Here is a 27,955-nt window from a genome sequence, read left to right on the forward strand (position 1 = left end):
CGACATCACGTCTACAACTTCATGAGACACCCCCCAAACCAGGATCACCCAGCTAAGCCACTTCTGAATTCCTGACCCAAAGGAACTGGGAGATATTTATTGTCATTTTAAACCACTTAATGTTGAGGTAATTTGTTATGCAGATAAATGATACAGAAGAGAAGTGGCACTTAGTTTGCTTCTGGCTTCAAATAATACAAGACCCAACTAAAGTTATGAGGAGTTAATTTTGTCCCATAATAAGAGGTGCACAGGTAGTATACCTGCAGCACTGGTCAAGTCAGTGGCCCAATCAATACCCAGGTCCTCACCGTCTTTCTGCGCTTTTTTGCCATGTTGGTGATGTCTCCTCACAGAACCACGAAGCAGCAGCAGCTTCAGCCATCCCCTGGGCCAGACAGGTATTTCCTCCTGTGTCTTTTCATAGATGAAGAAAATCTTCCCCTCATTCCTGGTGGTCAGAGCTGGATAAAATATCCACCCTTCAACCAATATCAGACAAATGACACAGATCAGAATAAACAGAACATGCTGACGGATTGGATGTGAAGCTGAGAAGAAATGGAGAGGACCAAGGATGACCTGAATTTCTGGCTTATGCAACTGCATGGAACGTAGTATCTTTTTTTTGTTTTGTTTTGGTGGGAAGACCAGAGTTGTGTGGAAAAATTAAGAATTCTATTCTATTTATTATTATTATTTTGAGACACAGTCTATCTCATTTGAGACAGCGCAGTCTCATTGCACTGCACCAGGGTGGAGTACAATGGCAGGATCTCGGCTCACTGCAACCTCTGCCTCCTGGGTTCAAGCGATTCTCCTTCCTTAGCCTCCCAAGTAGCTGGGATTACAGGCGCCCACCACCAAGCCTGGCTAATTTTTGTATTTTTAGTAGAGATGGGGTTTTGCCATGTTGGCCAGGCTGGTCTCAAACTCCTGACCTCAGGTGATCCACCCGCCTTGGCTTCCCAAAGTGCTGGGATTACAGGTGTGGACCATTGCCCCCAGTCAAGAGTTCTATTCTATATGTTAAATCTGAGAGGTCTGTCAGACATCTAAATTGAGATGTCAGGGAGCAGTTGGATATTTACATTTGGAATGAAAAGAGGATGTAAAGACATAAGCATAATGAGCCAAAAGATGAGTTTTGAATCCATGTAGCGGATTAGTCAACTATGGGGGAGTGGATGAGAAGTGGCAGAGGAGGCCCAGAGCCAGGCTCTGAAGAACCCCCATACCCTGGCTCGGGGAAAGGAGGAGGTGGCAGCGAAGGGAGACCAGAAAAGTGGGCAGGAGGAAGAAAGGCAGAAAGCAATGTTGCCAGGGAAGCCACAAAGGGAGTAGTTTCCAAGAAGGAGGGAGTGGTAATTGTTTCCCATTTGCCAAAAGGTTGAACAGAATGAAGATATAAAAGTGACCTTTGGATTTAGCACAGCAGTTTCTGAGGGGTGGTGAGGGAAGAGGCAGATTCCTAAGGGGCTGATGAGTGAATAGGACATGAGGAAGTAGAGACAGTGTGTGAATACAACTGCTTGGAGAAGTTGTCCTGGGAAGGAGCAAGGGTTGCTACAGTGGGGTGTTGGATCAAGGAGATGGAAGTAAGAGTAGGAGAGATTAGAGCACATCTTATGCCAGTGGGAACATTCCCATACAGAGAGAGGGATTGATAATACAGGAGGAACAAGGGACAGCGGAAGGAGTAAAATCCCTGCAAACAACACACACACGCATCTATGCATAGTCATACCTAACTTTAAGATTAATTAGTAGAGTACAAATAGAACATTTGTATGTTGGGTCTGTTAACTATTTTTTTGGCAAGGCAATTTTGCAAAGTGGCTAAGAACCCAGACCCCTAGACAGAGTTTTTAAATCCGCTGTGTGAACTTGGGGTATTTGGGTTATTTAGTTAACCTCTCTGTGCTCCAGTTTCCACATCAATAAAATGAAGATAGTAATTACAATACCTGCCTCATAGAGTTGTCAAAGTGACCTAAATTAATATATGTAAAGTATTCAGAGCAGCGCTGGTACAGGGAAAATGCTCTATGTCCGAGGCACCTACTTGCTGGGTTTGATTCTCCTAAGTAACTTAGGCCGAAGTGTTATCTTCAGAAAGAAATTATTGATTTAAATTTTATTGTTATTTCTATGTGCTTTTTGGATTGTTATGTGTGGACTTTATAAAAAGTGCGATATATTGAGGTGCAACCTCAAGAGATGAAATGAAATTTACAGTTTCAAAGATAGTTATCTGACCATTAATAAAAACATGGGTTAGTATTTGATATTTATTATCTTCTGCCTGTTGGAGCTCTTACATTGAAATAGAAAAATATTAAAAATGTGATATCTAGACATTCATCAGAAAGCATCCGAAGATTATTTGGGTGGAGTAGCCCAGGTGCTAAATTAAACAACACAGTATGAGCTGGATAATGGATATGAACCTTGTACTACATATGCAGCACTTTCTTCCTCTCTCACTGAATGTTAATTTCCACCCAAGACTGTATAGGCATTTTCAGGAGTGTGCAAAGATAGAACATTTATAGGAATTAATGCTCTGTGGGTATGCAACGCAGAGACCCTGAAGAACTAAAAAAGCATGAATAAATGTATTCCAATTGTAGGCTAATGCAGGTAATGGGTTTATAGTACTTAGAGGTCTGGATCCGCTCTCTGACAGCCTGCAGACATTAGGGGCCCCTCATGGCTCTGCTGCAATGTAGGCATTATGGAGTGATTTTTACTTTACTGCCTTTTCCATCAGATCATCCCCTTTCTTTCACACACAAGGTTAATTCACTTCTTGATCACATTATTTCCTCGCTGCTCTTTGACAATATAAAAATTCTGAGTGGACAGCTCAATCCCTCTTCCATCTCAGATTTGATTGTTATGGTATTGCCTGGCGTCCCTCAGAGGCCTCCAGCAGCCTTTGCTGCACTTTATGACACTTAAATGGCTTGGCTACAATTTCTCCATCTATTCACGAAATGCTGTTAATAACTCATTTCCAAAGAGGCCCTTCTTTATGTCTTGGCATTAAAGGAATTTTTATTAGGTGCCAGGATAGGTGACACACAGCCCCAGTAACCAAAGAGTTAATTAATCTGTTGAAATTTATTGCCTTTTATACTGCACTCAGTGTGACAGTCCCTAAGAGAAACAGATACTATATTTACAGCCCGAGTTGAAATATTCAGTAATATAGTCTGCATACTGACCTACTCCATCAGTGTATGCCTTCTGCTGGAACATCCATTAATCACAGAAGATGAATTTGTGTAATCTATCTTCTTTCTTATTCTGAGATTCCAATAAATATTGAAATAATAATTTATTGATTACCTTGCAATATAAATGTGTAGTAAAGGCACCCAAGACATTTGCATGGTAATGCATTTTGAAAGTTTTTGGCATTCTATGGGAATGAAAGGAAAAACTGTGAGGAGTGGCATGGAATACTCTTGTGAGTGAAACTCCAAACTGATTTCTTAACGTGTGGAGAGAAATGAGAAGAGCTTTTGAACTACCAAAAGTCATAATCATAGCCATGATCATTACATTCTTCAAAGTAAACATGAATATTTACCGAGTCTTAACGTTCTTTGAGCATTATCCTCATAATATTTTAGATCACAAATAATTTTCCTGTGCCACAATTTCAGTTGTAAAGCCACCTCCTGCCTGCACTTAATCCAGGCAAAGATGAAAAGGGTATAGGCATGGGGATGCTAGCTTCTATGTAATACCAGTGAAACCTTCTGGGACCATTCTATAAATTCTTCAGGCTAAAATATATATTTCCTAAGACCATACTTTCAATAGTGTTTTAGGCTCTTGGCCTAAATCTAAATTCAGTCCTAAATTTTCATGAGTTCTGTTACTTATGGAGGTGTTAGTTTTGTCACTATGCTAGAATCATAATAATTTTTGCATCAAATCTGTCTTGTTTCAGAAACAGAGAAGAGTATGAGAAGTGTTATAGAACATGAAGATACCCTTGTGGCTCAAACATACTTATTTTAAAAAACTCTAAAAGTCTAAATGTGTCTGTATCTGGATATATTTTCAGTCAACTTATGCTGTGTTGGGTAAAGGTAAACCAGCATTTTCTAATCTATATTTGTGCCACTATCACCAGCATTACACAATAAGATTTGTTATAGGTTCAGTTCTTCTAGTTGAATCCAATCATGCACAGTTAATGTAGCCCATTTCTGGTCTCCATAATAATTTATCTTAGTTTTGGGCAACTCTTTATAGTCAGGATAACTCTGCAGAGTGGATGAAATTCTAATGAGTGGAATTTGTTTTCTAGTGCTTTACTGATAAGGTTAACCAGATAGTGAAATGTAATAGCTTGGAAGATGTAGTTTTGATATACAGTACATCATTTCTGGAATGATCATGAAAAAGCAAAATCAACAGAGCTTCTTAGATTCTCTTTTTTGGTCATGAAATTGAAAATATACCTTTTTAGAGAGAAATATCTCATCATAGTTCTCCTGACATTTAAACTGCTTGGCTACATATTTTTATTTTATTTTATTTATTATTATTATTATTATTATTATTTTTATTATACTTTAGGTTTTATGGTACATGTGCGCAATGTGCAGGTAAGTTACATATGTATACATGTGCCATACTGGTGCGCTGCACCCACTAACTCGTCATCTAGCATTAGGTATATCTCCCAATGCTATCCCTCCCCCCTCCCCCCACCCCACAACAGTCCCCGAAGTGTAATGTTCCCCTTCCTGTGTCCATGTGTTCTCATTGTTCAATTCCCACCTATGAATGAGAATATGAGGTGTTTGGTTTTTTGTTAAAAGAAGACAGACTGTTTTGAAAATGTTGCTATAAATTTTTATATATTGTAGATTTATATCTCATTTAAAAAATGAAAGATTATGAAATTTTTTATGTCACCTAAAGGAATGTCTATGATGTGAATTTCAAATAAAATAGATTTTCTTCAATATTTTTAGTAATGATACCAATTAATTCACTAAGAAACTCACATTTCTTCCAAGACATTGAATTTTGATGAAACCACAAATCAATGATTACCAAAATATTAGAATTAAGCAACCCTGAACATTATTTTGCTATAACGTTTGCTAATTTGGCACAGATATTCTTTGAGAGATGGACAATATACATTTTTTCATCTGTTTTGATTTTTGCTGATACGGATTATGTTAATTGTGGAAATCTACAAGTATCTCACAAGTAAATTATGTGGATGCATTTAACTATAGATTTTTCTTTTGTGATTTTTCTATGAGACAGCACATTACTGCATAATTGCTGTACCTTTTTGGTGCTTTTTCCTTTTTCCTTTCAGTATTAATCATCGCTCCTTGTTCTCACATAAAGGTACATTCTGATTTAAGTTCTCCCTGGTGTTTGGCTAATTGGGCTATTCGCTTAAAGCATACTCTGTTTTATGTCTTTATCTTCCATGGTATTTTACATTTTGGAATGACTGATTCTAATTCCTCTTCCACAGTAGCATAAGTTCACAGTAGCATAACCTTGGGAATCCATTAAATTTGGCCTTTAATACACTGCTTTGTTTTTCTCCACACAGTAGTGAAAAGTGGTGGCATTTTCCAACACCCACAATGACTCTTCCCCTTTTTTTAGTAATGCTACTTTTTTCTTTGCTTCTTAGTTCAAATCAACACAAAGTCTATTTCTCGAGCATCCATTACATGGCAAATTTTGTGTTAGGTACTGAATATGTGAAGTCGAATAGGCATAATTGCTACTCTCAAGCTGTTCAAAGTCAAAGTCAGTTGCTTGAGACAGAAGTAACCAATAATGATTTTTAAAAGCCTTTCTTACCTCTTATCACATTAAGTCCATAACTTTGGAAACTTACTGTTAAATAAGGTTGGGAGCTAGCCATTTATTGAGCATTTGTCCAAGGGCAGGTGCTTCTTTAAATACTAGAAGTGGATTGCTTCGCTTAATCTTAACAAGGCCATGAGGCAAGGACTATCATTCTATCACCCCCATTTTACTGCTGAGTGAAGGGAGTCACAGGGAGGTGAAGCGACCCAGGCCCTTACTCTCAGTACCTGGAGGAGGGATTGAAATGCAACCCCCTGACTCCAAGGATGGGGCATTCATCACTAACTCTCTGCTCTCTGGGAAGACACATACATTATTCCAAATAAGAATTAACCATTCTGTTTGTGTATTTATTGTCTGAGTACCATTTATTGAATCATTTCCCCAGAGATTTGCAATGTCCCTCTATCACATAACAAGTTCCACACATACATGGGACTGTTTTTAGGCTATGTTTGTTCTTAGATAATCTGTTTTAGTTTTTTTGTCTATTCCTACCCTATTTCCACAGTTTTCATTGTTAGGATTTTATAGAAGTTTTAATGTCTGATTGGGTGACACACACACACACACATAACATATATACATAAACACACATACCTACACACACTATTGTTTTCTTATTGAAAATATGTATTCTGTTTTGGGCTTTTTACTTTTGGTTTATTTTTTATTGTGAAATTTATTGTGCATACAAAAGAATACACAAAAGTTTATGTCCAGTGCAAAGAGTAATAATAAAAAGAGCCACCACAAATTCATTACCCAGGTCAAGACATAAAATATTGCCTTGATGTTACTCTTGTGACCGACCCTTCTTGAATTCATTCTCCTCCCAACCTCTCCTTTCCTCCCAATGGTCACAGGAAAATGGTTGTGTTCACTTTTTCCTTGCTTTTCTTTATCTTTATAGTTTTCCTATTATATGAATAATATATGATTTAGGCTTATCCATTGATGATATTTATTTATTTATTTATTTATTTTGACACGGAGTCTCGCTCTGTCAACCAGGATGGAGTGCCGTGGCACAATATTGGTTCAAGCGATTCTCGTGCCTCAACCTCCCCAGTAACTGGGAGTACAGACACAGGCCCCTGCACCCGGCTAATCTTTGTATTTTTGGCAGAGATGGGATTTCACCATGTTGGCCAGGCTGGTCTGGAACTCCTGACCTCAAGTGATTCGCCTGTCTCGGCCTCCCAAAATGCTGGGATTACAGGTGTGAACCACCATGCCTGGCCTCCATTGATGATATTTACATAATGAAAACAAATTGCACAAATTTTCTCTAACTTATTTTGTTCAATGTTATGTCTTTGATTCATCTATGTTGGTGTAAATATATGTAACTAATTTATTTTCCCTGCTGCGTACTATTTCATTGTGTGAATATAATACATTATTTTTCCATTGTACTGTTGATTAGTATTATAGCCATTTCAGGTTTTACAGTTATGAGCAAGGCTGCTATGACTATGTTTGTACGAATACTCTAGTATGCATGTGCAAGAGTTTCTAAGTATACTCTTAGGGGTTGACTCGCTGAATCATAAGGTAGGTACATGTTCAAATTTATTAGGTAATGTCAAACTGTTTTCCAAAGATGTCATACCAGTTTATATGCCCTCCAGCAGTATATATTATATATCTACACTTTGTTAACACTGTGTTGTCTGATTTTAGTTTTTTCAATTCATTGGTATGAAACAATGTTGCATTGTGATTAATTTTTATTTCTCTGATTACTATTGAGGTAGTGAGGTTGAGCACTTTTTGGTGTATATACATATGTATGTGTAAAATCACACACACACATTTTTTTCTCTTCTATGAAGAACTAAGTCATTTTAATTTGGGGTTGTCTTTTTTTCTTGATTCTTAGTTTCTGTTGTTGTTGTTGTTTGTTTGTTTGTTTTTTTGAGACAGGGTCTCGCTCTGTTGTCCAGATTGGAGTGCAATGGCATGATCATGGCTCACTGCAGTCTTGACCTATAAGGCTCAAGTGGTCCTCCTGCCTTAGCATTCTGAGTAGCTGGACCACAGGTGTACACCACCACACCTGGCTATAAATAACTGCACGAGACTGGGTAACTTATAAAGGAAAGAGGTTTAATTGACTCATAATTAAGTATGGCTGGGGAGGCCTCAGGAAACTTACAGTCATGGTGGAATGCGAAGGAAAAGAAAGGCGCCTTCTTCACAAGTCAGTAGGAAGAAGTGCCGAGTGAAGGGGGAAGAGCCCGTTATAAAACCGTCAGATCTTGTGAGAACTCAGTCGCTATCACGAGAACAGCATGGGGGAAATTGCCCCCATGATTCAATTACCACCACCTGGTCTCTCTTTTCACATGTAGGGATTATAGGGCTTATGGGGATTACAATTCAAGATAGATTTGGGTGAGGACACAAAGCTTAACCGTATCACCTGGCTAATTAAAAAAATATTTGTAGAGATGGTATTTTTGCCATAATGGCCAGGCTGGTCTCAAACTCCTGGCCTCAAGTAATCCTTCCACCTTGGCCTCCCAAAGTGGTGGGATTACAGGCATGAGCCACCACGCCTGGCCCACAGGATTCTTTATATATTCTCTATATAAGATTTTTTCAATAATGTGTCACAAATATCTTCTTTTAGCTTGGAGTTTATGTTTTTACTCTATGGTAACTTAATGACCGGACATCTTTCTTTTTAATGTAGCTGAATTTATCAATATTTTCTTTATAGATTCATGTTGTGTCTTGCTTAAGAAATACTTTCTACCTTAGGTCATAAGGATGCTTTCTTATATTATCTTTTAAAGATTTTATGTTTTTGCCTTTCATATTGATTGTCAATCAACCAGTAACTATTTGTTTCTTTTTGATATATGCATGGTGTGATGTAGGAATCAGATAACAGTTTTTGACAAGGGTAATTAAAATGCCTACTAGCTTTGGAATACCTCATCTTTTTCCCACTGATCTGAAGTTTCATATGTATTATACATCATTACAAACCATTTTTGCATGCATTTGTTTCTGGGCTTTCTATTCCATTCATGGGTCTATGTATCTGTGTATATATATAGACTACAGTTCTTAATTATATAGCTTTATAGTAAGTCTTAAAATCCATTTGCTTAACATTCCTCTCCAACTTGGTGGCTATTTGGGGGCTTTTGTTCTTACAAATAAATTATAAAATCAACTTTAATTTCAAAAACAATAACAACAATGGCACATCCTGTTGGGATTCAAATTGAATTCTCTACAGATTAATTTTTGGAGAATATACATATTCATGATAGGATCTACTCAACAACAGGGGATATCTGTCTATTTGCTTAGGAATCTTTAATGTCTCTCAATAAAACCTTATAATTTAGTCCATAAAGGCATGCCTGTATTTTTTTGAATTTATTTCTTGATACATGTTATTTTAATTTCTGTTGTACACATTAAAAAGTTATATTTTTGATTGTTGCTGGTGTAAACATTTGCATTTGAATTTTTTGTGCTGATTTTTTGTCCCCAAATTGTTTGTGCCATCACCAATATAAAAATTATTTGTAGATGCCTTTGGATTTTCTTGAAGAAAATAGAACAGTCATGAGTAATTATAAGTTTTTTTTCTGTTTTTCCAATTCTTTTCGTCTTTTTCTCTTTTCTTTTTATCTTGCTCCACTGGCTAGGACAGCCATGGAAGTGTGAAAATCAGTGGTAATGGCAGGTATCTTTAGATTACTTTTAACATTTTATTATTAAATATAATGCTTACTCTCTGATTTTTAAAATATACCTTCATCAGGTTTAGAAAGTTCTATTCTGTCCCTCATTGACTAAGTTTTCTCTTTCTTTTTTCTTTACTTTAGTAGTCACAAGTGGATGTTTTTCTGCATACACAAAGATTTATCTCCTTTAATTTATTAATATGAATGATTTATAATAATCAATTTTCTGATATGAAACTTGCTTTGTAGTCCTAGGATAAACTCTGTTAGATATATGAATTGCAAATATTTTCTCCCATTCTGTGGCTTATCTTTTCATTTCTTGATGTTGTCTTTAAAATTTAAAAGCAGTTTTAAATTTTGATAAAATTAGATGTGTTAATTTTAATTTTTATTTTTTTGAGACAGAGTCTCTATGTTCCCCCAATCTGGAGTTCAGTGGCAAAATCTTGGCTCACTGCAACCTCTGCCTCCTGGTTTGAAGCGATTCTCATGCCTCAGCCTCCTGAGTAGTAGGAACTACAGGCGTGCACCACCATGCTAATTTTTTAATTTTTTGGTAAAGATGGAGTTTTGCCATGTTGGCCAGGTTGGTCTCGAACTCCTAGCCTCAAGTGATCTACCTGCCTTGGCCTCCCATAATGTTGAGATTACAGGCATGAGCCACTACACCTGGCCTCAATGTGTTATTTTTTAAATGTTAATACTTCCTATATCTCTCACCCTAAGAAAAAAATTTGCTTAACCTAAGTTCACAAAATTTTTCTCCCATATGCATTCTTCTAGACTTTTGATAGTTTTAGCTTATATATTAGATTATCTGAGTTCATTTTTGTGAGGTAAGGGTCCTTCCTTCCTTCTGCATATGGTTATCCAATAATTCTAGTATTTTATGTTGAAGAAACTTTTCTTTCCCCATTTAATTGCCTTGAAATCTTTATTGAAAATCAGTTGACCATACATATTTAAGATTATTTTCTCAAACTTTGTTAAAGATTTTTGCATATACATTTATGAGGCGTGGTGATTTGCACTGTTCTACTAATGTTGTTACCTGGAGTTAGTCAAACTTTGAGGTTTGAGGGCATATGCCTCTTGACCCCAAAGTCTTCCCAAGACTTCTAACACCAACAGCAAGTTCAAGGGTTTCCCCAAATCACCTTCAGATTTGACAATCACTAGGACTCACAGAACTCACTGAAAGTGATTGTACTCACAGTTGCAGTTTATTGCAGGGAAAGGATACATTAAAATCATCCAACGGAAGAGACATGCAGAGCACAATCTGGGAGAATTCTAAACATGAAGCTTCTATTGTCCTCAGGACGCCTAACCTTCCCAGATCAATGTGTTACAATACACGTGAAGTATTGGCAACCAGGAAAATTCATCTGAGTTTCTATGTCCAGAATTCATTATGTAGGCATGATTGATTGATTTAGCCCCACTGTCCTTAGAGACTGGGCTGATGTGCAGTCTGATGGATCCACTATGAGTCATCTCATTAACATAAGCTATTAGGTGTGGTCTGAGGGACCAATCATGGAAAACAAAGACAATTTTATCACTTGGTAAATTCCAAGTGTTTAGGGGTTACTCCTAGGAGCTGTGGACAAAGCTAGACCTCTCTTAGGGCAAGACAGAATTCTTTACCACATAGTCATCTTATAGTTTTGATATTATGTTAATTATGGTCTCATAAAATGATTTTGAGGGTGTAGTATTTGTGCTATTACTTTCTTATATTTGTAAAATTCACTACTAAGCCAGCTGATCCTGGAATTTTTTTGAGGTAAAGATTTTTTTCTACAAAGTAAATTTCTGTAATAGATATAGGGAGATTCGTTCTTGAGGAAGCTTTGATAGTTTGTGTTTTTGAGAGAATTTTTATTGTATCTAAGTTGTGGAATTTTCAGAACACACATTTATAATGTTTATTACTTGTTTGAATGTCTTTAGGATCTGTGGTGATGCTCTCTCTTGCCTTCAGCTTTTGGTTTTACTATTTCTTTGTTTCTGTTTGCTTTTGGTTTAATTTGTTCTTTTTAATCTTTTCTAGTTTCCTAAGGTGGAAGCTTAGATCATTGATTTGAGACTTTTCTCCTTTTATAAGTATTTAATACTTTGAACATCTCTGCAAGCACTATTTTGTTTCAGACAAATTCTGATGTTCTGTGTTGTCTTTTTAATTCAGTTTAAAATATGTTAAAAGTTTGGGTGTGGTGGTTTATGCCATAATCTAAGCATTTTGGGAGGCTGAAGTGGGTGTATCCCTTGAGCCCAAGAGTTCCAGACCAGCCTGGGTAATATGACAAAAACCCATCTCTACAAAAAAATACAAAAATTAGCTGGGTGTGATGTGATGGTGCACACCTGTGGTCTCAGCTACTGGGGAGGCTGAGGTGGGAGGATCACTTGAGCCTGGGAGGTCGAGCTTTTAAGCTTTGTTAGGGATGTTCCAGAGAAGTCTTTGGTCCAGAGCAAATTTGACTTCACTCCTAATGCAACACCTTCTTTAGTAATTAACCTAATGCCCTGTATACTAGGACGTCTTCCCAGATTGGCTTCTGGGAAAATGAATTATTTCCAGACTTTTTTGAGCTTCATAGGGTTATTCCTCCTACTCCTTACAGGTGGCTCTTTCTTTGGCCTTGTGTATATCCTCATACCAGTTCTCAGCCACAGTCTTAAGGGATTCCTCTTAAGATCTCTAGAGGGAGCTCTTTCCTTGTCTAGTTCCCTCTCATGTTTTACCTACGCTCTCAACCCCAAATTTCAGCACTTCTGGTCTCCCATCTGTCTCCTAGGTTTTGGGGTCCTGCTTGGGTTTCTCTTTCTTGTGCTGCAACTTGGAAATTCTCTTCAGGCAGTAACCTGGGACAATTGTAGCACTGACCTCCCGTGTTTCCTTGCCATTCAGTGTTAAAAATTGTTGCATCAAACATTTTGTCTGGTTTTCTAGTTATTTAAGGCAGAAGGTAAATGCTCTCATTCTTAATCCATCCTGGTTGGAAGTAGAAGTCCTTCTTTGCTTCTTGCATTGTCACTTTTCCCCTTTTGGTTTCAATTTCCTCCAATTAACTTCTTATTTCAATTACCTTTCAATTACTTGTAGTAGGTTTACTGTTTATCGATCTATCTATCTATCTCTATCTATCTATCTATCTATCTATCTATCTATCTATCTATCTATCTATCTATCTTTCCTCTAATGTTTTGCTTATGTTTATGCCAGAGTGAAATGCTCTGTTTTCAGTTGTCTGACAATATCTTTATTAGGTTACCACTTGAGTGATATTTTAGGTGAGTATACATTCTAGGGTTTCAGTTATTTTATTTCATCACTTGAAATCATTTCATTCCCTGGCATTATAAGCAGACATCTGCTTATATGATGCCTGCTGTCAGTCTAACTAGTTTTTTCTTGGTGTAAGTTATTTATTTTGTTCAGTTGCTTGTAATAATTGTTTTCTTAATTTTAATGTTTTATAGTTTTACTATCACAAATCTAGGTGCAGATTTTATTATATTTATTTTGTTCAAGACCGAATTATTTTTTAAATCTAGATCTAGGAGACTTTTGTTTTTCTTTAGTATTGCAGAATCCTTAACCATGTTGAAAAATATGGCGTCCTCTTATTTTATCCTTTCTTTCTTCTAGTGGTCCCATTGAATATATGCTGAATTTTCTCATTCTATCTTCCATGCTTCTAAACATTTTTTTCTTCACATTTTTCTACTTCCTTTAAAAAATCTGTATTACATTTTGTGGTTATCATTTCAAGTCTATTTTTCAGTTCATCTGAAAAATGTATCTTCAGCTGTTTCTAATATGCTGGTCAAAACTCAGAAATTGAGTTTTAATTTTAGTAACTGGGGTTTTCATTTGTAAAAGTTCTGCTTGTTTCTTTTCTCAAATTACCTTTTTTTCCTCCTAATTACTGGTTCTTTTATCATGGTTCTATTGCTTCTTTATATCCTTACTCATTTAAAAATATTATATTTATCTTATGGCCATTTTCACATCCTATGAAATGTATCTTCCTTATGCATTATTGTTCCTTCAGTTACTTGTTATCTTTAATTATGAGATCATCTTCAGTAGGATTTGTTTGTTATGTGGAGTCTACTCTACCTGGGGTTGTTTGTGTGTTCCTTCAAAATAGATTTTTTGCCTACATTTCAGAGCATGCAGTTTAGTGGGACTTTCAGTTATTAGTTTATTCAGTTTAAATTACTTCACCTGTAACTTCTTGTTAGTCTCTTGTCCCTCTATATTTTATTCTGAATGATCCTTCTTCCCCAGTTTTGTAATTTATTGTAGGTTGAGGAATCAGATAATCAAGCCTATGAGAAGTCTATTTAAAAGGCAATTTCTTTTGGGAAATACTTCAACTAGCTATAGGGCATTCTCTATCTATTTACAGGCCAATATGTTCCAAACAGTTAAAATTGCCTGAAATCTGAATTTTAGTTCACTGATACGTTAATTATTTTAAAATAGTAGACTTTTTATATTACAGGAGACTAGACAGATAATGTAATTATCTTTGTTTTTAATTTAGTAGATGTGAAAACTGAGACCCAACATAATGGGTTGGGTCTAAAACATATGTTTTAGGTCACATAGTGTCAAAGCTGATCTGTGTCCTAAAGTTGCAGTTCGGGTTATCACTGGTTTCAGTCATTATTGACTGACAGTCTTAGAATGACACACCAGCGTGGTTAACCTCTTCCTGACTCACCTATCTTTGTAGATAATTTCTTTGGTGATAAAATAACTGTAAAATGTCACTTGCAAATATTTTCCCAGAATTTTAAAGGAGAATCAGCTTTTTTTTCCTGGTCCAATAGAGAGAATATACAAAGTAAAAATCAAGATAATTACTGTTTACTTCAGCATGTTCTGTCTAAAATTTAGGCCATGCTTTTGTTGGGGCTCTAATATTACTCCAAATAAATAATTATGATGTTATTAGTCTGAACAATTTTGGAGATGGTTTTTATTTTCAAAAATAATGTAACTGAAATACTTACTTTCTCTCCTTCTAACCTGCCAAATTTCTGCCCTTCTTCCATTACTAGGTGCAAATGTTGCTTTTTCTGTAGTGTCTTCTCCAACCCTGAAGGCAGAGTCCATACAATGTTCCTTTCATTGTATTATAAAATGAAAGATACTGTTGTCCCTAACAAAGTGGATGGAATGAATTAAGACACCCTAAAGTGTTTGTGCAATAACAAGTGGATGATTGATGAAGAATATAAGATGACAGAGCCAAAAATTTTTGTGTGAAAACATGTTGGGAAAATTTTGTTACTATATTATTTTTTGTACATTACAAAATCGAAAAAGGAAAAACTATTATAGCAAAGATGCTGAATTTTTAACTTTAATATAACCTATGGTTACAAATCTATTATCAAAAACTAAAGTGAAAAATGTAAGAAATGACAATATTAATGCCTGAATACAGGAATATATATTCTGAAAGCTTGAGATTTGCAGATTAGCAGATAAAACATGTTAAGTGTTTAAAAAGTTAAATAAAAATACAATCTAAATTAGGTTATGGATATGATAAAGCATGTAGAATATGGATTATTGTTAGTTTATGTGTATCTTAGTCCATTCATAATTGACCTTGTATTATTTATACTCTCCGGGCTTTGATCATCACAAAAGGAAAGATTTCAAATATTTGTTTTTCAAGTTGTGATTCTACTCTATGAACTACTGTCCATTAAAACAAATCCTATAGGCTTTCAGGTGGAGAAAAAGAAAATAAAAGTGCTTTATACTAGACTGTATCTAAGTGCTTTGCAAATTTAAGTACAGGTTTGCTTTTGGATCTCAGCCACAATGCTATACAGAATCTTGGTGTACTTAAAAACCAGCTCAAAAAAAAAAAAAAAACCCAAAACAAAACACAAACCCCTCAACAAAATACTAGCCACCAGCACCTAACAGCATATACGAGGAAATATATACCATGACCATGTGAGATTTATCCCAGGAATGCAAAGTTGGCACAACCCATGAATATCAATCAATGTAATACACCATATTCATAGAATAAAGGAGAAAAAACCCACGTGATTATCTCAAATGCAGAAAAAGCATTTGCCAAAATCTAACACCCTTTTATGGTTAAAAAAAAAGGGAAAAACAAGGCAGGCAACATACTAGGAATGGAAAGTTCTATAATCTGATAAAGGACACCTACAAAAAACCCACAGCTAGTAATATGCTCAATGGTAAAAGACTGAAAATCTTCCCCCTTAGATGAGGAACAAGACAAGGTTGTCCTCTTTCACTGCTTTTGCTAAACATTGTACTAGAAGTTCTAGCTAGGGAAATATTGGCAAGAAAAGGAAATAAAAGGTGTGCAGATTGGAAAGAAGTAAAATTATTTTTATTCCAGATGGACATGACAGAAAACACAGAGGAAGCCATTTCTTATATATAGAAAACCATTAAAAATTTCATGGAAAGCTATTAGAGTTAATAAATGAAGGTAGCAAATTGCAGGATACAAGACCAATTTACAAAAGCACTTGTAATTAAGTTCACTAGCAATAAACAACCCACAGATAAAATTAACAAAACAAAATCATTTGCAATAGCATCAAAAAAAAAAAAAAGCCTAGGATACATAGGAATAAATCAAGATTTGTATACTGAAAAGTACAAAACATTGTTGAAAGACATTAAATAAATGTCTTTTATTTAAAAAATGAATGGAAACACATTCTATGTTTGTGAATGAAAAGACTTTGTATTGTTAAGATGGTAAAAGACTCCAAGTTGATCTATAAATTTGATGCAGTATTTATTAAAATGTCAATTGCCTTTTTTAACAGAAATGGGAAAACTGATCAAAAACTTCATATGAGATAGTAAACATACCTGAATAGTCAAAATGATCTTGAAAAAAAGAACGAAGTTGTAGGACTCACATTTACTGATTTCAAGCCTGTTACAAAGTGAGATTTAATCAAGCCAGTGTGGTACTGACAGAAATAATAGACATATATTGTTCAATGGAATGGAATTGCGAGTACAGAAATAAACCCTAACATATATGGTCAGTTGGTCCATTGATTTTCAATCATGGTGCCAAGATCATTCAAGGGGGGAAAGAATAGTCTTTTTTAAAATGGTGCCATGACAACTGGATATCCACATGCTAAAGAATGATTTGGATGAATGTCTTACACTATATATAAAAATTAATCCAGCATGGAAGAAAACAGGTGTATATTTTCTCTACCTTCAATTAGGCAACAGTTTCTTAGATATGACACCAAAAGCATAAGCAATCAAAGAAAAAAATATATCAATTGAACTTTATCAACATTAAAAAGCTTTGCACATCAAAGGGCACTGCCAAGAAAGCAAAAAGACAGTTTGCAGAATGGGAAACAATATTTGCAAATCATGTATTTAATAAGGGTCTAGTTTATAAAGCATATAAAAAACCCATAACAGTAATAAAAAGGGAAATAATCTAATTGAACAATGCAAAAGTTTTGAGTAGACATTTCTTCAAAGATGATATGCAGATGGACAATAAGTACATAAAATGGTGCTCAACTGCATTTTGGGGTGCAAGTCAATACCACAATGAGATACCACTTCATACCCATGCACTAATATGGCCATAACAATAAATTAAAAGTCTCAGAAATTAACAAGTATTAGCAAGGATGTGGAGCTACTAGAACCATCATATGTTGCTGGTGCTAATGTAAAACGGTATAGCTACTTTGGAAAACAGCCTGTCAGTCCCTTAAAATTTAAACATGCAATTATCATATGACCCGGCAATTCCATTCTTATTATAAACCCAAGAGAAATGAAAACATATATTTATATCAAAACTTGTCCATGGATATTTATAGCAGCATTATTCATAATAGCCAAAGTGGAAACCACACAAATATACAACGACTGATGGATGGATGAACAAAATGAGGTATAGTTTTACAATGGAATATTACTTACCCATGAAAAGAAATGAAGTACTGTTATATGCTACAATGTTGAAGAATATTGAAAACATTATGCCGGGTGAAATAAGCCAGACACAAAGGCCACATATCATATGATTTCATTTGTATACAATGTTTAGCAAAAGCAAGTGCATAGAGACAGAAGGTATATTAATGATTTCCAGGGGATGAGGAAAAGGGGGAGTAGGAAGTGGGGTTTCTTTTTGAGGGTGATAAAAGGATTTGGCATTAGATAGTGGTTATTGTTGCACATTCTTTTGAATATACTAAAGACCACTGAGATGTAGACTTTCAATGGTGAACTGTGTGTATATAAGTTACATCTCAAAAAATGAATAACCTAGGAAAATTAGCTCAGACCAATTTGACTCAAATTTCTCTCCTATTGTATTAAAAGTATTAATGTTGAGGTGAAAAAGTTGTCAACTTAGCATGTTTTATAGAGGTCCACTCTATTTCAAGTGTAATGGTAATTTACAGCTTTGCAGATCCATTCTTGCCAATCGAAGATGATAAAAATTCAGAGGTCAGTAACATGATTATAATATGGAAACACAGTCCGTGGACAGTGGAGCCAGTTAAAATAGTGTAAGATTGTAAATTTAAAAAGGCACATGTAAAAATTTATTCCTAAAAGATAGATATAAACATTAAAAATTGTATAGTGAAAATCTGGGCCTAAAGTCAGAGATAAAATTCACAAAGAGTGAACCAGGTGGAGGAGGTTTTTCAAATAGAAGAAGAAATCAAGCAAATTTATTTTTCACTTGTTATCCTAATCATTATATTTACGTAATGATTAGGATTATGTTTAGAAAAATGTTTAGAAAAATCTTAAGGATAATCACTGAGTTGAAAATAAGAAAAAAAAACCTTTCAAAAGAAAAATCAGACAAAGCAGCAGACAAATACTGCCACATATAAAGCAAATAGCAAATAGCAATGAAACATCAAAACAGAAAACAGAACATGAAGACAAAATAAGACCAGATATAAACTTTATAACTATAAATATGAATGCCTTAAAAATACAAAGGCGCAAATTGAGTCAGGCAAATGAAAAGAAACAAAACAAAAAAGAAATCAGTGCTTGAAATGTTAAAATCAGACCAAGACCATAATAATTAGGTGGAATAAAGAGAAGGTCTTTATACTGCAAAAGACCTTTATATTAATGTCTTAATATAAATACCTTGATGTAATTATTTATAATTAAGAATAACTTAATATAAAGAAAACATCTTTATATTGCTGATTCCCAATGATGATAAAAGTAAAAATCGTTACGTGCCAAATAACGTATCATCAAAATATGTAAAGTAAAATCATTAAAATGCAAGGAAGAAATAATGGAAACATAGAGATTTTAACCTTTCCTATTCTATGAGGTCAAGTAAGCATATAGAAAATCTCAGGAATGTAACTGATGAGTTAATTTGACAGATACATATGAAACATTGTGGCTAACAAAAGCAAATATACCTCTTCCTATGCCAATGGAATATTCATGAAAATTGATAATTCAATAAGTTCCCCAGAGAATAATCATTTTATTATCATAGAGTTAAAATGAAAATTAGTAAGAAAGATTTAACTCCCTCAAAATCACAACTGAATCATTTAAAATTAGCTTTAATTCTTAGTTCTTTAGTTAATTCTTTAGTTCACTTGATAAATATTCCAAGAATGATTTTCTTAAAATATCCAATTAAGAGAGAAGCTTCAGGCCGAGCACGGTGGCTCATGCCTGTAATCACAGCACTTTGGGAGGCTGAGGTGGGCAGATAACCTGAGGTCTGGAGTGAGGTCCAGAGTTCAAGACCAGCCTGACCAACATAGAGAAACCCTGTCTCTGTTAAAAATACAAAAATTAGCTGGGCATGGTGGCAGGCACCTGTAATCTCAGCTACTCAGGAGGCTGAGGCAGGAGAATCGCTTGAACCCGGGAGGTGGAGATTGCAGTGATTGGGGATTGCCCCACTGCATTCCAGCCTGGGCGACAGAGTAAGACTCTGTCTCAAAAAAAAAAAAAAAAAGAAAAAGAAAAAGAAAAAGAAAAAAAAAAGAAAGAGAGGCTTCTACCCAAGACTAACAGGAAAATTAGGAAGCATAAATCTATGATTTTAGTATAGATATGATAATAGCATTATAATTAACAATAACATCACCAACTTCACCCACTTACTGACCACTGATTAGGATAAATAGTAGCACCTGCTTTATAGGAGACTGTGAAGATTTTATGTGATAAATTTCTAAAATGCTTACAGAAATATGTATCATAAAGTAAGCCCTCAATAAAAGTCAGTTTTGAACTACAGGTGTACAGTGTATTTTTAGATATTTTATTCTCTTTGAAGCAATTGTGAATGGGAGTTCACTCATGATTTGGCTCTCTGTCTGTTATTGGTGTATAGGAATGCTTGTGATTTTTGCACGTTGATTTTGTATCCTGAGACTTTGCTGAAGTTGCTTATCAGCTTAAGGAGATTTTGGGCTGAGACAATGGGGTTTTCTAAATATATAATCATGGCATCTGCAAACAGGGACAATTTGACTTCCTCTTTTCCTAATTGAATACCCTTTATTTTTTTCTCCTGCCTGATTGCCCTGGCCAGAACTTCCAACACTGTGTTGAACAGGAGTGGTGAGAGAGGGCATCCATGTCTTGTGCCAGTTTTCAAAGTGAATGCTTCCAGTTTTTGCCCATTCAGTATGATATTGGCTGTGGGTTTGTCATAAATAGCTCTTATTATTTTGAGATATGTCCCATCAATACCTAATTTATTGAGAGTTTTTAGCATGAAGGGCTGTTGAATTCTGTCCAAGGCCTTTTCTGCATCTATTGAGATAATCATGTGGTTTTTGTCTTTGGTTCTGTTTATATGCTGGATTACGTTTATTGATATGTGTACGTTGAACCAGCCTGACGAGTTAATGGGTGCAGCACACCAACACGGCACATGTATACGTATGTAACAAACCTGCACGATGTGCACATGTACCCTAGAACTTAAAGTATAACAATAAAAAAAAGAAAGTGTATTTTTAGAACTATGTTTAAAGCAAATAACCTCACCTAGTGGTGAGTGATTTAAATAAACAAATACTTCTGTTTTCCTCATGCAACAAGAGCTCCAGAAGTAAGCAGTCTAGGGCTGGAATTGCAACACAACAATACCGTCAGACACTAAGACTTCTTATAACTTCCTGTTTTCCTATCCTTCTTCTGTATCTATCAGCCTCATGACCACAAGACTGCTGGTACAGGTGAGGTGCGGTGGCTCACACCTGTAATCCTAGCACTTTGGGAGGCTGAGGCAGGCGGATGACCTGAGGTCAAGAGTTTGAGATCATCCTGGCCAATGTGACGAAAGCCTGTCTCTATGAAAAATACAAAAATTAGCCAGGTGTGGTGGCGTGCGCCTGTAGTCCCAGCTACTCGGGAGGCTGAGGCAGGAGAATCGCTTGAACCTGGGAGGCAGAGGTTGCAGTGAGCTGAGATCTCGCCACTGCACTCCAGCCTGGGTGACAGAAGGAGACTTCCTCTAAAAAAAATTTGCTGATACACCTCCAGGCATTGCATCTGCATTGCAGGAGGAAAGAAGGGAGATCAAAAGCTTTATCTTTTTGCAATTGTACCTTTTGATTTGAGACAAGAGCTCTCCCCACTGAATCGTCACTGATCAGAAATAGGTTGTACAGCTAATGCTAATTGCAAAGGAGGCTGGGAGATTAAGCATTCTTAGTTGAACACAGTGCTATACCTAACAAAATGCTGACAAAGGAGAAGCAGCAATGGACATTGCATAGGTAACCAGCATTGTCTTTCATAGAGAGCTATCAAAAATTTTTATGTGTACTAATAAAATATTGTAATAAATGGAATAGCTGTCAAAGAAATATATTTATATGTAAATATATGTGTATATATTTCCTTGATTCAAAATAATGGAAGATTTGCTTTTTAATTCTTTGAGAATATATTTCTATTATTTTTATTTCTTTTTTTCTTTTTATTATTATTATTATTATTATTATTATACTTTAGGCTCTATGGTACATGTGCGCAACGTGCAGGTAAGTTACATATGTATACATGTGCCATGTTGGTGCGCTGCACCCACCAACTCGTCATCTAGCATTAGGTATATCTCCCAATGCTATCCCTCCCCGCTCCCCACACCCCACAACAGTCCCCGAAGTGTGATGTTCCCCTTCCTGTGTCCATGTGTTCTCATTGTTCAATTCCCACCTATGAGTGAGAATATGCGGTGTTTGGTTTTTTGTTCTTGCGATAGTTTACTGAGAATGATGATTTCCAATTTCATCCATGTCCCTACAAAGGACGTGAACTCATCATTTTTTATGGCTGCATAGTATTCCATGGTGTATATGTGCCACATTTTCTTAATCCAGTCTATCATTCTTGGACATTTGGGTTGGTTCCAAGTCTTTGCTATTGTGAATAATGCCGCAATAAACATACGTGTGCATGTGTCTTTATAGCAGCATGATTTATAGTCCTTTGGGTATATACCCAGTAATGGGATGGCTGGGTCAAATGGAATTTCTAGTTCTAGATCCCTGAGGAATCGCCACACTGACTTCCACAAGGGTTGAACTAGTTTACAGTCCCACCAACAGTGTAAAAGTGTTCCTATTTCTCCACATCCTCTCCAGCACCTGTTGTTTCCTGACTTTTTAATGATTGCCATTCTAACTGGTGTGAGATGGTATCTCATTGTGGTTTTGATTTGCATTTCTCTGATGGCCAGTGATGGTGAGCATTTTTTCATGTGTTTTTTGGCTGCATAAATGTCTTCTTTTGAGAAGTGTCTGTTCATGTCCTTCGCCCACTTTTTGATGGGGTTGTTTGTTTTTTTCTTGTAAATTTGTTGGAGTTCATTGTAGATTCTGGATATTAGCCCTTTGTCAGATGAGTAGGTTGCAAAAATTTTCTCCCATTTTGTAGGCTGCCTGTTCACTCTGATGGTAGTTTCCTTTGCTGTGCAGAAGCTCTTTAGTTTAATTAGATCCCATTTGTCAATTCTGGCTTTTGTTGCCATTGCTTTTGGTGTTTTAGACATGAAGTCCTTGCCCATGCCTATGTCCTGAATGGTATTGCCTAGGTTTTCTTCTAGGGTTTTTATGGTTTTAGGTCTAACATTTAAGTCTTTAATCCATCTTGAATTGATTTTTGTATAAGGTGTAAGGAAGGGATCCAGTTTCAGCTTTCTACATATGGCTAGCCAGTTTTCCCAGCACCATTTATTAAATAGGGAATCCTTTCCCCATTTCTTGTTTTTGTCAGGTTTGTCAAAGATCAGATAGTTGTAGATATGTGGCATTATTTCTGACGGCTCTGTTCTGTTCCATTGATCTATATCTCTGTTTTGGTACCAGTACCATGCTGTTTTGGACATTGCATAGGTAACCAGCATTGTCTTTCATAGAGAACTATCAAAAATTTTTATGTGCACTAATAAAGTATTGTAATAAATGGAATAGCTGTCAAATATATTTATATGTAAATATATGTGTATATATTTCCTTGATTCAAAATAATGGAAGATTTGCTTTTTAATTATTTGAGAATATATTTCTATTATTTTTTAAAAGGTTCCAGAGGATGCAAAAAGATAAGAAATGTCTCTTTGTATTTCAAAGATGGCAAAACCTTGCTACCTTACAAAACTTGCTCAAAGAAAAATAAAACACAGGCCAAACTTGTTTATTCATAGAGATAAAAATGTTAAATAAATAAAAGTAAATACATCTCAGCATGAAAATTAACAATAACAAGCTGTGATTAAGGGTTTATTTCTGGAATTAAGGAATGGTTAAATAATTAGATATCTATTTATATAATTCATCTCATCAGCAGATAAATGTGAAAAATGATTTTTTCCACAAAAATTCCTAGTGGCTCCTAATTAAAGATTCTTCTTTAATATTATAAAGCATGTCCAAAACCAGCAATGGCCATCATTATAGTCAATGACATTTCTATTAAAGTCAGGAACAAGACAATAAGGCCCACACTATCACCAATGTTCTTTTATCCTTAAAATAAATGAGTTTGAGGACAGAGGCAAAATATTATCACTTGTCAATGATAGGCTTAGGTATCTGAAAATTTCCATAGACTATGGAATAAGCCTACTATAGCATATTAGCTAGTCATGCAGAAATATATAAATTTTAATAATAAATCAGTAGTTTGAAAGTACGATAAAAACAAAATCCCAATTCAATACCAAATATAACGTAGGCATTAACCTAACAAATACAAATAGATGTAGAATCTGTTCAGGAAACATTTTTAAACTTCCCGGAATAATGTAATGGAAGACTTGAACAGACATGGAAGCTGTCTATGTTGTTCATAGGCAAGACCTAACATTAGAAAAATAATACTTTTTCCTAATTATCCTATAAATCTAATATGTTTTAATCAAATTCTATTGCAATTTCTTTTAAAAACTTGACAGACTATTCTGGAATTCATAGGAAGAACAAACAGATAAGAATAGTAAAGATAATTTTGATTAAAAAGGGTACTAAGGCACTCTTTGGCCTCCTAGAAATTAAACACATGAGGGTTATAATAATTAAAATAATAAGACAACAACACAGGAACAGACATATTTTCAACAGAAAGAGAAGTCCATAAGGAAACCTAATTATGATGAAAAGTTTATCTTAGGATAGAAATTGATTTTATGTTTTATCACTGAAGGAAGGATACTTCTTTAAAATGGTATTGGAAAAAAAATAAGGAAAATATAATATTCCAACCCTATTTCAGATCTTATCCCAAAAGAAAATTCAGATGGATTACAATCTTAATGTAAGAAATGAAACTATAAAATGACAAAAAGCAAGTATAAAGAAGCTTTTACGTGATTTTGGGATGGAAGATTATTTTACTTTTCTTCTGCAGGTACTAACCCAGTAGGTTTCAAATACATATGTTACTCCTTATATTTGCAAATGTGTAGGCAAGACAGGAAATGGGGGGGCAGATACTGTCACAGTGATGGGTGGTGGTGTTACTGATATTTAGTTAGTGGGTGCCGGGGATGCAAAAATCTTGCATGGCGTGGGACATTCCCACATGGTAAGGAGCTGTCCAGCCCCAGATGGCAAAAACAACCACACTGAGAATCACATGTTGTGGAACATTAAGAATTATTTTAAAAGGTCATTATTAATCATGAAGTGGTCCAATAACTAATATTTCCTGTCTGAGGTTTTCTCCCTTTCTTCTTTTTTAATGGCAAAATGCCTATAAATGACTAAGACATCTGAATAATGGCTTTTCTGCCCTCTTCTACATACCAGCTGTAACAATTTGTCAAATGTAGGCAACTAGCTTTTAAAAATATAATGAAGAACGTATTGTTGGTGGTGTAAATTAGAGGCATTTTTTTATGGCTGCATAGTATTCCATGGTGTATATGTGCCACATTTTCTTAATCCAGTCTATCATTGTTGGACATTTGGATTGGTTCCAAGTCTTTGCTATTGTGATTAGTGCCGCAATAAACATACATGTGCATGTGTCTTTATAGGAACATGATTTATAGTCCTTTGGGTATATACCCAGTAATGGGATGGCTGGGTGAAATGGTATTTCTAGTTCTAGATCCCTTTGTGGGGACATGGATGAAATTGGAAATCATCATTCTCAGTAAACTATCGCAAAGACAAAAAACCAAACACCGCATGTTCTCACTCATAGGTGGGAATTGAACAGTGAGAACACATGGACACAGGAAGGGGAACATCACACTCTGGGGCCTGTTGTGGGGTGGGGGACGGGGGAGGGATAGCATTAGGAAATATACCTAATGCTAAATGACGAGTCAATGGGTGCAGCACACCAGCATGGCACATGTATACATATGTAACTAACCTGCACATTGTGCACATGTACCCTAAAACTTAAAGTATAATAATAAAAAAAAAATTAGAGGCATTTGTAAAGAGAGAAGATCTCTGGATGAGCTCACATTCGCTATGCCTCATTTCCTCTCCTTTATTGTGTTGATAAAGGGAAATGGTGTTTATTGGGAGAGGACCAAAGAAGTTGTATTATTTCCAGTTTACACAATTACTGTGAAAGCTTCTGTCAGACAGTCTTACCTCAGGACATTCCGTGAGTCTCACTGTAGAGGATGTCATATGCCAATATTTCTTAGGGTTCTTCTGATTGAAATGCCTTTTAAAAAACTTGTTTGAATACCTCAGAATAGGCATGGGTATTAAAAAGAGAGAGTTGAGTTCTGATAGCTAACATATAAAAGTTTAGTGTATGATAAAAATATTTTATCAGAATTTTCAAAGAGAAAGGGACATTTTGGCTGCAACGAAGAAGGCCACTTCTCAGAAGCAATTCTCCCTTTTTCAGATCTCCCTGTTAACTCAGCAATGGTAACATTGATTTCATACCTTATTATCCAGTTATGTAAATAATCGAAAAGAACAGAATGCCTGACTAAAGTGGCTTAAATGAGTATAGTTTTATTTATTTATTTTTTCTCACATATCAAGAAGTCCAGAGGAAGACAGCTTAGGGCTGGTACAGGAGCTCAACAGTCTAAAAACTGGGTTCTTTCTGTTTCCTCTGACATTCTTAGGACATTGACTTTAATTCACATGCTGGTTACCTCACAGTTATAGGATGGTTGCTGCAGCTCCTGGTGGTGTAACATCATTCCAGGCAGGAAGAAGGTAAGTGGTGAGCAACCCCCTGGACCTGTGTGTGTGTTAGTGCCAACTATTGGAGGGTGAGGTCCGTTTCTTTCTGGAAGCAAGGAGAAGAGGGAGAAGGAAAAGAAGAAAGAAGGAAGGAAGAAGAATGATAAGAAGCCAGCTAGGAAAGGTAGAAGCGGCAAGACCACTGTACTTCTTAAACTTTGACGTGCATGCAGATCACTCAGGCTTTTGTTAAGATGAAGATTGTGATTCAGTAAGTCTGGAGTGTCTGCATGTCTAAGGAAGTCCTCCATGATGCTAATGCTGCTGGTCTGTGGTTTATGCTTTGAGCCTGATAAAGTCTCTTAAGAGTTGAGTTACTTCAATATAAAACAATTCAATTTTTTTAAGTCTCAATTCAATTTTTAATATGTTCAGTGGTGAAATCTGGATATTCTACTTTATTTAAAGTTCTCCCTCCCTGTCCTTGAGTGACCTTGTGGTTGGGCCTGCAGCTGGCTGTCTCATTCTTATGGGGCTTTTGTACAGGACACTCTTCCATCCTCTGCGTCATGGGAAATCTCTGATTTGCAGTTCTTTCAGCTTGGCTTCTTTATTTCCCCACAAATTCACTTTTCTGCATAAAATCATCTTTTGATCTTGTGGCCACTGAGGTTGGCCATCTTTTGTCTGGGCATTTAGGTGAAACTGAGAGTCTATTTTGTTAGCATTGTTAGCCTCCAGGTTCTTTCTACTGCATTTCTCCCTTCCAGGAGGATCTACTTAGGGAAGTCCTAAGACATCCCCAACCTTGCTCTGTTTCTTGAGTGGATCTTATTGGATCCATAGGAGAAACCTCACACATTCTTTGCCCAGACACATTCTGTGACTCCAGGCTATTTCCAATGGAGGAATGTCTCTTTTGTCCACTATCAGGGTAGATAACATGTTATGGATTCTCACACTAGATTTCTCAGGCCTGTGTCACACCCTCGCCCACTGTGCAGCCGAGTCTCCAAATGGCCCTAATAATTTTTCTTTTTTTTTCTGGCTGAAGATAAGGAGTCAGCACACTTAACCCTCTCCCTTTGGGGCAGGGACATGCATAGATCTCTTCAAGAAAACTCTCTCAGTTCAAATATAACCACCTTCTTGAATGTTTTAGACTTCCGTATCTCAGTTTCCAACCACAACTTTGCAAGTTCTGCATAGAGGATCTGCTAATGGGTTTTGGAATGCCGCAGTGGTTGTCACATTGTAAATATACAGTTGTGCAAGCAGTGCATTGCAGAACTCTAGGGGTGCCATTCACCTCCAAGTCACTGCAGATTTGTACAGTGATGATTTTTTCTTAATTGCACTTTATGCAGTTAAGAAAAAGGAAAGGTTGCCTTTTTCGTAATGCACAAAATCCCCTTTTGATCTACTAGCAGCTAATTTTGGTGATAGCTGTGTCAAGGTCATCAGAGAAACTGAAAAGTCCCTCATTATTAGGAATGTTTTAAATTACTTTATAAAATGTTATGAGGACTTGTATATATTTGATTCCTTAGTATTATCCCTTGAATACCCAATGCAAGTTTATCTTGTAAATTTTAAATCATTCGTTTGCTTCTTTGGGAGTTTTTAAATTTAATTTTTGAAAAGTAAATATG

At 35.8% G+C, this 27,955-nt stretch overlaps 1 pseudogene; it reads right to left on the reverse strand.

Moving 5' to 3' along the window:
• LOC134739676 (uncharacterized) overlaps positions 1-27,955 on the reverse strand; it is a 74,878-nt pseudogene that overhangs the window by 17,435 nt on the left and 29,488 nt on the right.

This window comes from Pongo pygmaeus, chromosome 5 (assembly GCF_028885625.2).
Source record: "Pongo pygmaeus isolate AG05252 chromosome 5, NHGRI_mPonPyg2-v2.0_pri, whole genome shotgun sequence".
Taxonomy (NCBI): domain Eukaryota; kingdom Metazoa; phylum Chordata; class Mammalia; order Primates; family Hominidae; genus Pongo; species Pongo pygmaeus.